Below are 11,145 nucleotides of genomic sequence, written 5' to 3'. Positions count from 1 at the left end.
GCAAAATACAACTAAATGATCCACTCCAATCCCATTACTGCCCATTTCGGCAATTGTGTTGCTTTCTTGTACATCTCATTCCTGCTGTGTTTTCACCTCCATTCTGTCATGTTTAGTTGGGCTGGAGGGAAGACAATCTGGTCCTAGCCCAGCTGAGATAGGAGGAGCATCTTCCTATCTGCATCTTCTCCTACCCCAGTGTTAGTGGAGCTGGATAGGTACAGGCAAGCTGCAGTAGGCATTTCTCACCAGTCTGAAACTTCCCATGTTCAGGAGCTTTAATTAGGCTCACTAGCTGGGAATATGCAGGGAGAAAGGTTAAGGCAGCAAATCAGGCTAATTACAGGCTGGAAGTCCCAGGAGTTCAGGTCAAGTGATCTTCCGTGGCCCTAATCTCTGAGAAAGAAGCTGTTAATGCTGTGCTGTCTCTGGCAGCACCGCAGGGCTGCTGGTTTTCAAGCCAGGCACGTGGTGACTTCCCAAAGGGCCATTCTACCCTGGGTACCCACAAGGCAGGTCAAGTCTCAAACCCAGGTAAGCTGGGTCACAAATTAGTATTTCCCCTCAGTGCTTTTGGGTGGTGATAGCAGTAGGTCCTTGGTCTCTGCTAGAGCGCTCACAGATCCACAGTCCATAAAACTATCCATCAGGGGCTCATCAGGCTCCTACACTGCACCCCAACATGTCATGTGCAGCTGGGGTACTGAAACATCCAACTGTCAGAAGCAAATCGATGTGAATACAAATGAAGTGGAGCAAAAAATCCTGGCACACATTTTACATAGCAAGTAATTTTGTAACCTGAAACAAATTTCAGAAGAGCAGTTGGATGAGAGGCTTAAGGATTCTTAGCATGGAGTCAGGTTCGGTGGGAATCTGGCTTGGTCCAAATAGACAAAAACCCCTGCACTACAATGTCAAACAAACCCCCAAAAGCAAAATATAACTCCAAACCCAAAGACTATTCCCCCAAACCAATAAAAAAATTAGGTTTAAACAAGGTGTAGAGGGAAGATTCAGCAGGAGAGGTTTAACTAGGAATTTGATTAGTTTGCTTCCAGAATTTTTCTCAAAGATTTGTAAACTCCAATGTTTGAAAGTTAGTTTTGTTCAGAGGAACAGCTATGGTTATAATGTAAGTCTTAATTGTACATGGGTTTTTTAAAAATTTCTCACATCCTATATGGACTTTTATTTCCACTGAGCATTTCAACAATTTTTTTTTTTTTTGAGAAAATTACCATGCCCACCTAGCCCCTCAAAACCACACTGGTTATGTTCTTATCAGACTCGAGAAAGTGTGATTGATTTCTGTTTTTCTTGACATACCCAAGTCCTGGGAAGGCCTTTTACAAATTAAGATCAAAAGTTGCTGAAGTACTGGCAGTAGTGCTGGTGTCTCATACTCAGGCAGTGTGCAACAAAGTCAGCTTTTACTAGCTCTTTTCCACATCTGCAGAGACCATGATAATGCCTGATCCCTTTGTAAATGGCTTTGAGAAACTTGTAAGAAGTCATTTGTATAAATAAGCAAGTCAAGTCATTATTGGCAGATCCTACCTGGAGTATCAAGATGCAAGTCAAAAGACAAAAAGCAGATTTGATCAATTCATGCCCATAAGTATATATCTAGGATGATTAATTTTCCAGATTAGGATTCCAAAGATACCATCAATATTAAATGCTTGTGAAAAATTCTGTCTCTATATTCCAATAGGAAACTTTGTAATGATGAAGCATTAGAACTGGGGATATTACTCTCTCTGCAGTGTTTTAGGCAGTGCAATAATAAAACTAGAACAGCAGAGTGTAAAACCAGAGCAACACAGCAAACAGTGAAGACAGAGGGCAGAAAGAACCACTTGATATAAAAGAAAAATATATTCTTTGTCTGTAGCAGTTAAACCAGTGCTCTTAATAGCAGTGTTGAACTATGTGTTATCATGCTAGACTGAGTCAGCAAGCAAGAGTGCCATCTCAGAGACTGAGGCAGAAAGCTATGAATTAGAAGGGGTTGAGAAAATAAAAGGGAAAAAAATGTACAAATAGTGACACACTGTTTCTTCCAGTGAACTAATCGAGAAGATATTTTGCAAGGTTTTTGTCCTTCCAGTGCTTACTATAGAAAGGACCTTCAAAATCATTCCGTTCCAATGCTCCTGCCATGGGCAGGGACACCTTTCACTAGACCAGCTTGCTCAAAGTTCCATCCAACCTGGCCTTGAACACTTCCAGGGATGGCACCTCCACAGCTTCTCTGAGCAACCAGTCCCAATGCCTCACAACCCTTGGTTTGAAAAGTGAGGGTGTCAATATCTGATATGTGTAGATTTGGCACCAAAGCTGTCTTGAAAGTCCCCACGATCCATGACCAATTTATTGCCCCCCCTGACATGTTAGAAAATGCTTACAGTTCTGTGCACAAACTGGGTAACTCCAATGGTTTGGAGTCAAAATAGTAATTCAAATCCAACAATGCTAAAAATCAAACTTTTGGGTAAGTAAGTGTGTAATGTCAGATATCAGAAGTGAGTTTTGCTGCTGGAGCACAATATAGTAACTAGCAACATCAAAGGTGTTCAAGCTTCCATTTTAATAATTCCCCTAGTGTAGCTGAGTTGCCAGTCTTTGGCAGGACTAACCCCATGTATCTTGGTATCAATGGATTTATTCCCATCATGTAGTAAATTTTGTATACAGGGAAAATATATCTATTGTAGCCAATTTTTACTTGGTGGGTAAGGAATTATCTCCAATAAAATGGATTCTTCCTGTTGATTCATGTCAGGCTGCTGTTAATTTCATAGAGTCAAAACAATTTTTGTTTATTTCTACATACATGTACCAAAAATTTTTAAAATCCAGTAAATGTTTGCTGTTTCATTAATTCAGATTCGAGCTGCTTTTTTTTTTTCTTTAACAAAAGAATGTGCATGTTCAACCTTCTACAAAATTATATTTAAATGATGCAGGGGAAGAGAACTTTTGATTTCCAAAATATTCTGGATTATTACGAAGGCTAGTATAATAATCCAGTATTTAGAATAAACCTGATATGGCTATAAGTTTTGTGTTCATTTAAGCTATGATTACTTAAATTATTGTAGAGTCTGAATGCTTGTTAATCATCAAGTGTAGTGCATTACTATTGGCACTTGGTGTAGCAGCTGTGGGTAGTGCTTCATGGATCTACAATAAGAAAGTGACTGGCAACAAGCAACCTCAAATCAAATGTGGACTCTGCAGCACCTTGTATACAATCAGGAAGGAAAACATGAGGTTCTTTCAGGCTCTGCAACAGCAGAGACAAAGTAATGAATAAAGAATAAAGCCACAGCAAGAATTTTTAAAAACACATTAGAGGTATTTCACCTGCAATACTTTGATGGTCTTATTAATTTTGTGATCATTTTACTTAAATATTGATTGCAATCTGGTTTGGTTTGTTTTTCATATTCATAATCCTTTCAAGATTAGGTGCTGAGCAATGGGGATAAGTGGAGATCAGTGGCAGACTGCTGGAGTGAATGCACCTTGTTATATCATCAGCAATGTTTATCCAGCTTGTAACAACCAGGTCACCCTGTTGACTGTGGCTATGCAAAGCAGAACTATGCATTTGGTGGCCATCAGCAGGTGTGTGGGGTGGCATGTATGTAAAGATACAATATTTTCCATACCTCTGCAATCTTTGTTTTACCAAATACTTGAGAGCTGTTTGTCCAAGCAGCCTGTTGCTGAGCTTTGTGTTGAACACCCTACATGCCAATTATTTACATGATTTAATATGATATCTGAATATTTTTATACCATTTTTTCCGAGTCATTTACAATAAAGCAATCACCTACATGCTTTCTACCCAACCTAGGAAAGAAGCAGTATGGGGTTTATTGGATTTTCTTGCCCTTCTGTCCCACAAAGAAAACGTCTCAGTTGCCAACAGGGAACAAACCCAGCGTGGGGGTAGAAGGGCTATCTGTGTGTCCCTGTGTGAAGAGCATGCACCGGCTTGGGAAAACCTGAAATCAGCTCTGCCATTCCAACTGTGATTGTGTCCACCCTTGTCTGCTGCACAGGTCTCTTGCTCTCTGGCTGATCTTCAAGTAGTCTTGCTAAAAGCCCTCCCTGCCCTTTCTAAAGCAAGGGGAAGCAGACATCCTCCTCTGGTTGAAGTGAGCATTTGACCTGAAGGTCTCGGAAGTCTGTTGAAACAGATGGTGCTGGGTTTGCAGACATGGAGCTGCAGCTCCCAAAGCACTGCAGGGCTGTGCAGCCCCAGCACACAGATTTACAAGGTCCATGTTTGGGGCTGCAGAACCTGCAGGAGGGTGATGTGCCCTTGGATCACCAAGATGGGCTCTGTGAAGGACAAGACCAGAAATGTCTCTGAGGAGTCCATTTGTCCAGAGATTGGGTAAATGGGGCATGGCTGGACCTCTCTCCTGGAAACAAGTGTCTACTACTACTCCTTGACAGAATACAGCTGGGCTTGCCCCTAGGATTAGGAAACAGAAAAACCTATAAAAGTAAGTGCTAAAGGATGGCATATTGTAAAATTTGTTAAGATTTTGAGAGAGTAATCCTTTTATATGCATATTTCTCACATTGAAAGGCTTATATCAACAAGTTTAATACTTTATTAAACAGTTAAAACCTCCCGGAATATCAAAAATATATTTAAAATATTTAAGTACTGGTGCATGTTGATTGACCACCTAATTTTCCTCCATATCTTAATTTTTTGAAAATATTATATTTTGAATTTTTATCTTTTCTCTGACTAGGAATTTTTTTTCAGGGGTAGAAAGTGTCTTTTTTCCTGGAATCTCTCATCAAAGGCAGTTGCTTCTATTGGTTACAATTTCCCAGGCACTGAAAGACCAGTCGTGAGCTGCCAATTACCACAACAGAACTCCATACCATCTCAGTTCTTCAGCTTCTGAACTCACCATAACCCACACATGGTGCTGTGTGCAGCTGAAGGGATGATGCAGGTACAGCTTTTGTGAGCATCCCTTTCAGAGGGTGGTAATTGCTTCATGGCAGCTTTTGTGGTGTCAACATTGTTTTCAGTTGGCATGGGAACACAACCAGAATCTCCTGAATGTTTTTCAGAAATAATTGGTTTGAGATGAAAAGTCATGGATTTTCAAAGTGGACTGCATGCCTTCTCTGTTTTGTCCTTCAGAAGTGACCAACAGCCTTGAATCTTGAATGCCTCCCTTATTAAAGCTTCATGTAAACAGACATGTTTTCTGCAAAATTTTTGGCTCTGACAAAGCAGCATATTTTGATAAGACTTCATTTAATGAAAATGTTCTGACCAGCTCCAGATGCATACTTTAGATATGCATAGATGGTTTCAATTGCCTAGAAAGAACCACCTAGTAGATAGAGAGGGTTTGCCAGAAGCAATTATAATTTATCTCAGTTTGGTTTCAAACCATTTGTGACTATCTAAGATCATACTTTGGTAAAACAAACAGATGTGGTCCAAACTGCAGCAAGAAGCTAAACTGTAAGAGACAAATACATCTAAATGTTGTGTTACTGTGAAAATTAAGACAGTGCTGCTAGAGAATTCCGTCCACATCTGTAGCAAATAAAAAAGAAAGAGGACTATAGGACATTATATTCTGAGGAGCAATGTGATCAGTGAGACAGAACTTGATCCACAATTGCCAAGTTACAACCTGATAATACACCATCAATTCTGAACGATACCGATCAGGGATGGTGCTTCATAATCTAAGCAATTGCTTCAAACAGTTCCACAAAGTTCCAAGATCTACTGTATCGAAGGCAGCAGAAAGATCCATCAGCAGGAGTACTGTAATTTAACTTGAATCAGCAGCTGGTGATAAATCACTTGTGACCTTAACTAAAGCAATCCTAGGACAGTGGTACTCCCTGGAGCCAGACTGAAAACTCTCATATAATCCATTCCCAGATAAAATTTCTGGCAGTAAAAGGGCAACCTTGCTTCATCTGATCCTTTGCTCACATCCCAAAAAAGGAACGCTTGTCCAGTTGTCATTAGGTAGAACGGAAATCTGCAATGTAAGAGAAGGGAAGCTTTCCCCACTAACAAAGAGCAGCTGCAAATCTCAGCAGCTCAGGACTTGCAGAAGGCAAAGAGTCATTAACCATGTTAGCTATAAATGAAGCAAAGCGCTGAAAGAGTGTCCGCAAGCAGCCATATGGGCCAAGAGTCAAACCCAGGAGTAATGGAGCATGATTGCTTTCCCAACTGTGTGATCTCAGCAAGAGGCAAATACAAATGTATAACACTTGCAGATACAGGCACTGGGAGCATAATTGCCAGTGCTGAAGAGTCGCAGCTGATTAGAAATTCACTCTGTACTTGCTGAATTCCTCACAGGAGGCAGCTGAAGGATTGTGCACGAGGAGTGATTTGTGGGGCAAAATGTGATCAATAGCACAAAATAAGGCTTTATGTCTGGTTTTTCTCATTAATAACAGAACAAGAAAAAGTAGATTTGGCTGGATCAAATGCAATGTGCAAAGAGTGTAACAGCTTGGTGCTTCAGGAGACTAATGCTGGACTAAACAGTCACTGAAATAATTCCACGAGCTGCTGTTTTTACCTTTGTCAACTCCTGTGATCACCAAGGCAGTAAAGCTCAGAAAACTGAGAACAAATCAGGATCTCCACAGACTTATTTGTTTTTTAAATGGAAAGAAATAGTAATAGGAAAAAAACCCCAATGATTTGCACAAGATGGTGAGGTAGGTAAATTTTATGCAATTAATGAAATAAATGTTTGATTTCTCATTTAGCCTGGTTGTCTTTGAAGGATTTGGTGGGTTGTTCAAACACAGGATAATACCAGGAGAGGTAAATGTGAGATATACAGGACAAATTATACATTTTAATCACTATCAAACATGTACAGCTATCCATACAGGACTAACTAGACTCTGCCTTTACTGCAGGTCACCTTCTAGAAGAATCATTATAATACACTTTTTCTAGCTGGTTATCCAAATAGTTTCCGTAGCTTACTGTCAGACTAGTTGTTGGATCAAAAAAACACCCACTTCTCATGTTAAATATAGCAGAAACACAGCAAAGAAACAGAAAATAAAAGAAAATATCACCACTCCTAAAGAATATCCAGTCTTATACAGACTGCATCTCAACTGTAACTTTTAATGATGCAGGCCTGAGACTCCATTAGTGTTTAATAAATAATGATGATTATACCCTACCTGCACAATACACGTGAAGCTCCCATTGATGTGGATGTGAGTTCTTGGCACAGACTGATGGCAGGATACTCCTGTGACAGAGATGAATTTTCCATTAGAACAAAATGAGTAAGACCTGTCTCAGTCAGCAGAATTCACAGCAACAGACATTCCTCAGGGGCTCTGTGAAAGATGCCCATCCTGGGTGGTTGAAAGCAAATTGGGTGGGAAGCAGTGAGGCAGGCTTGGACAGCCACAAAACCAATTTGGGCTGAGGAAAAATTGCCCTGATGCAAAAAAAAAAGCTTATATATAACATGCAATTATATCTATATTTAATTTGTATCATGTGGAAATCTTTGCTTGCTTTCTTATCACGCCATAGGGGAAATTGGTATTTTCTTTTTTATGAAGGCAGAGGACAAAATTAATATTGGGGGAGGAAGAGAGAAGATGAGGATGCATTGAGCAACTTTTAGAAAAACAGCTTTTATTTAGAGTAGATCAAGATAAAATTAAATGCTGTTTTGGGAAACAACATGAAACCATTACCCACACAGACATTTGAACCACAAGTCAGACAATTCAGTTGCATTTTTTTCTTTGAAGAATTTGTAAAAAATGCAGAGATTAAGAAATTGATGAAACTATCTGTGTGTGAGACAGGGAGACAGCTAAGCACAATAGGGGCACAGAGAAAAAACTCTTACAGTGTGTTCTTGAGTAAAAAATGAGAAAGGAAAGCTTTTGGCAAGGGGTTGGCTCAAAAGACCTGAATCTGTAAGTCAAGAACAAGCCTCTCTGGTATTCTGGTATTAATTCTGTTGTGGAATAGGCATAGAATTTCTGTAAATAAAGATTAGTGCCCAATTTTGTCATCAGCTGTTTCTCTGGGACATCTGCATATTTTGCTTGACCTTTTGAGTAAAAAGAAGTTACACCTTCTGCCAGTTTCTAAAGTGATCAGTGAAGAAAAAGGGAAAAGAGACCAAAAGTAACTCAATTGCCTTTTTGAATGATGTTTAATAGTAACAGACTGTTGCTAAGTGAGCAGGTATATTTTCAGGAGGAAAACCATGATTATTAGAGCATATGCTTTAGCAAATCAGGTGGAAAGGATTAATCTGGTAAGGGGAATACCTATGCTCCAGTCTTTACATTATGCTAATGATCCCAACAAAAAATCACACCTTAGAAAAGATGATTAAAAGCGCATAGGAAACCATCATCTATTTCAGTGAAAAATAAAAGCTGAAAATAGTTGTAAGCAGGAGGGATGAGAAATTTTGTCTATCAGTGAAATAAATAAAATATGCCAGAAAGATTTCCTTTTTTCTACATTTGAGTGTTATGTACAGGTAATACACAACATAGGGGCAGGATTATTGGCAGTTTCCAATATATATTGTTTTATAATATTAATTTTTGGATGTGTAGGGCTGAGATATCTATTTAGTAAGTGTGCATTTGTAAAATGTGAAACTGACAGTTCACATCTCATTAAATTTTTGCAAATTATGTACCCAAAACCAAGACTGGCATTTCAAAACTCTGGTTCAGATTTCTGTGAGTACTACTAGAAAATTGTACTTTTTATTTAATAATATTTTCAGGTTTTGTTGTTCTAAAAAGTGATCCCAGCAATTTGTTTTACTCTCATTACAGCTTATACATGGCACAGTGCAAAAAATGTAAATATTTCTTGAGCTACTTAGTGGTGCAAATGGAAATGTGAAAATATTTATTGCTGAAACAAAAGTACGATCACTGTTGCTTAATTATGGTAATCTAGGGAAATTGTTCTTGCATAATTCCATATAAAGTAGTAAAAAAAAAATAGCTAGCTGCTCTTTTCTATTTCTTGCCCTTAATAGGTCCAGGTGAGATTCTATAAACTCATATTTTCATGTCAAATTTCTTGCTTAAGCTCTATTTTGGTGAAAGTATAGTACTTTAAAATGCAATCACTATTGCTTGTGCTGGGAGAACCACTGCTGAAATTCTGGGAGAAGTTATAGATATCAGTGTAATGTCTTTTAAACTAATCTCTGAAACGGTAAGGATTTTTATTTATGTATTTGTGCTTCTAATTTTTTTTTTAAATTTAGGCTCATGAATCTAGAAGCTAGAAAGTTTTGACAGAATCTTAGTTACTTCTAGTCCTTCTGGCTGTGAAGATATCTTCTTAATATAAATAATTACTGCAACCAAGTTTATAGAGTATGCAACTGTTGGGTCTGTGGAACTCATTATATTTTGTGTAAATACATATAGATTAGGCTTGCCTAACGTGAAATTTTGGAATGTGTGCATTTAATTTCAATTCCTGCTCTGGTAGAACCAACTGAAGAAAATAAATTATTATGGCCTACAGATTTTGCAAGGTGTTTCATTAGGTTTGCATGGCAGGAGGACTGCCAGCTCTAAGGCTTCAGAGGACTTTCCGGGGAAAACAATCCCACTTTAGGAATAGCAAAAAATATGTAGCTTGATTTTCTCTGGTGCTCCATTTGGGTTTGCCTTGTGGGATATCTTTGCTGTGGCTGGAGCACTTCTGAGAGCTCCTGAGAGTCAAAGAGCCTGCTTTGGTGTCTAAACAACACCCGAGCTCCTGCCAGTCCCTGTTGTGGGGACAGAGTTGTGTCTCTCTCCTCCACCTGGCTGTGTGCTTCTGTGATGTTTGGAGGAATTCACATCCTTGATATCTCTAATATGTGCTAGAGGTAGCTTAAGCAGGCAAAACGATTCACAAGTTACTGAGGGGAGGTGAAACTAAGACATACAAACCAGGCCAACTTTATTTCCTTAGAAGGGTCTGGAGCACAAATCTGAGGGGGAGTTGGAGCAGCTGGGATTCTTTAGCTTGGAGAAAAGGAGGCTCAGCAGGGATCCTGTCACTCTCCAACTGCCTGAAAGGCAGCTATAGCAAGGTTAGGGTTGGTCTCCTCTCCAAGGTAACAGGAGGGACAAAAAAAGGGAAAAGGGCCTCAAGTTGTACCTGGGGAGATTGAAATTGGATATTGGGAATTTTTTTCACCAAAAGGATTGTCAAATATCAGAACAGTCTATGCAGGGAAGTGGAGGAATCAGCATCTCCAGAGACATTTAAGGCATGTAGATATGACATTTAGGGACATGGTTTAGTGGTGGACTTGGCAGTGCTGGGTTAATGGTCAGACTCAAGGACCTTAGAGGACTTTTCTAACCTGAATAATTCTATGATTTTAAAATCAGTTGAATCAAGTACCTTTTCAGTTCCAAACAGAAATTCTGAGAATGAGCTACCCAAGGAAAACTAACACTCCCTCTTCCCAGCTTAATCTCTGTCTTGGTGCTGTCTCACAGTCACTTCAAGCCAGGTTGAAACCAGGATGCTTCAGAGAGCCCTTTCTTCCCCCTGCTGCTTTTCTTGCCTTGGGTGTAGAGACCTTTCTTTTGGGGTGTGTTCTCAGAACAGCCCATCACCACACTGCAGACTAAGAATGAGCTGAAGATGGCTTTTTGCTCTACAAGCTACGTCACTTTGTTTTAAAAATGTCTCCTTTGGTTTCTGTAGTTACTCTGGTGATGGAAATGAGAGCCTGGATAAAGACGAGCCAGTCTTCAGTGCAGTGTATCTCACTGAGCACTGAATTCACTGAGAGGCTGATGGTGCCTCTCCTCAAGTCCTCACTCCCTCCTCCAGAGTGAGCAAGTGGATTTTGGTGAATTTGGCACTAAGTACAGCCTGTCCCCATATCCTTGTGTAATGCATTTTATCCCTGTGAGAGGTGTGCAGCTTCAATGTGATGCCATCTGAGGAAAATCTCAGGGGCCATTTAGTTACACCACAGCTCTGTGTGTATGTGATTTGGATATAGTTTGTATGTAAAATTACAGTGCTGTACCATTGTTATGCTTTAACCTCAAGTTAACAAATGTGGATTCATCGC

Source organism: Lichenostomus cassidix, chromosome 3 (genome assembly GCF_008360975.1).
Source record: "Lichenostomus cassidix isolate B80296 chromosome 3, HeHo_3.0, whole genome shotgun sequence".
Taxonomy (NCBI): domain Eukaryota; kingdom Metazoa; phylum Chordata; class Aves; order Passeriformes; family Meliphagidae; genus Lichenostomus; species Lichenostomus cassidix.
Note: the sequence above shows the minus strand (reverse complement) of the source record.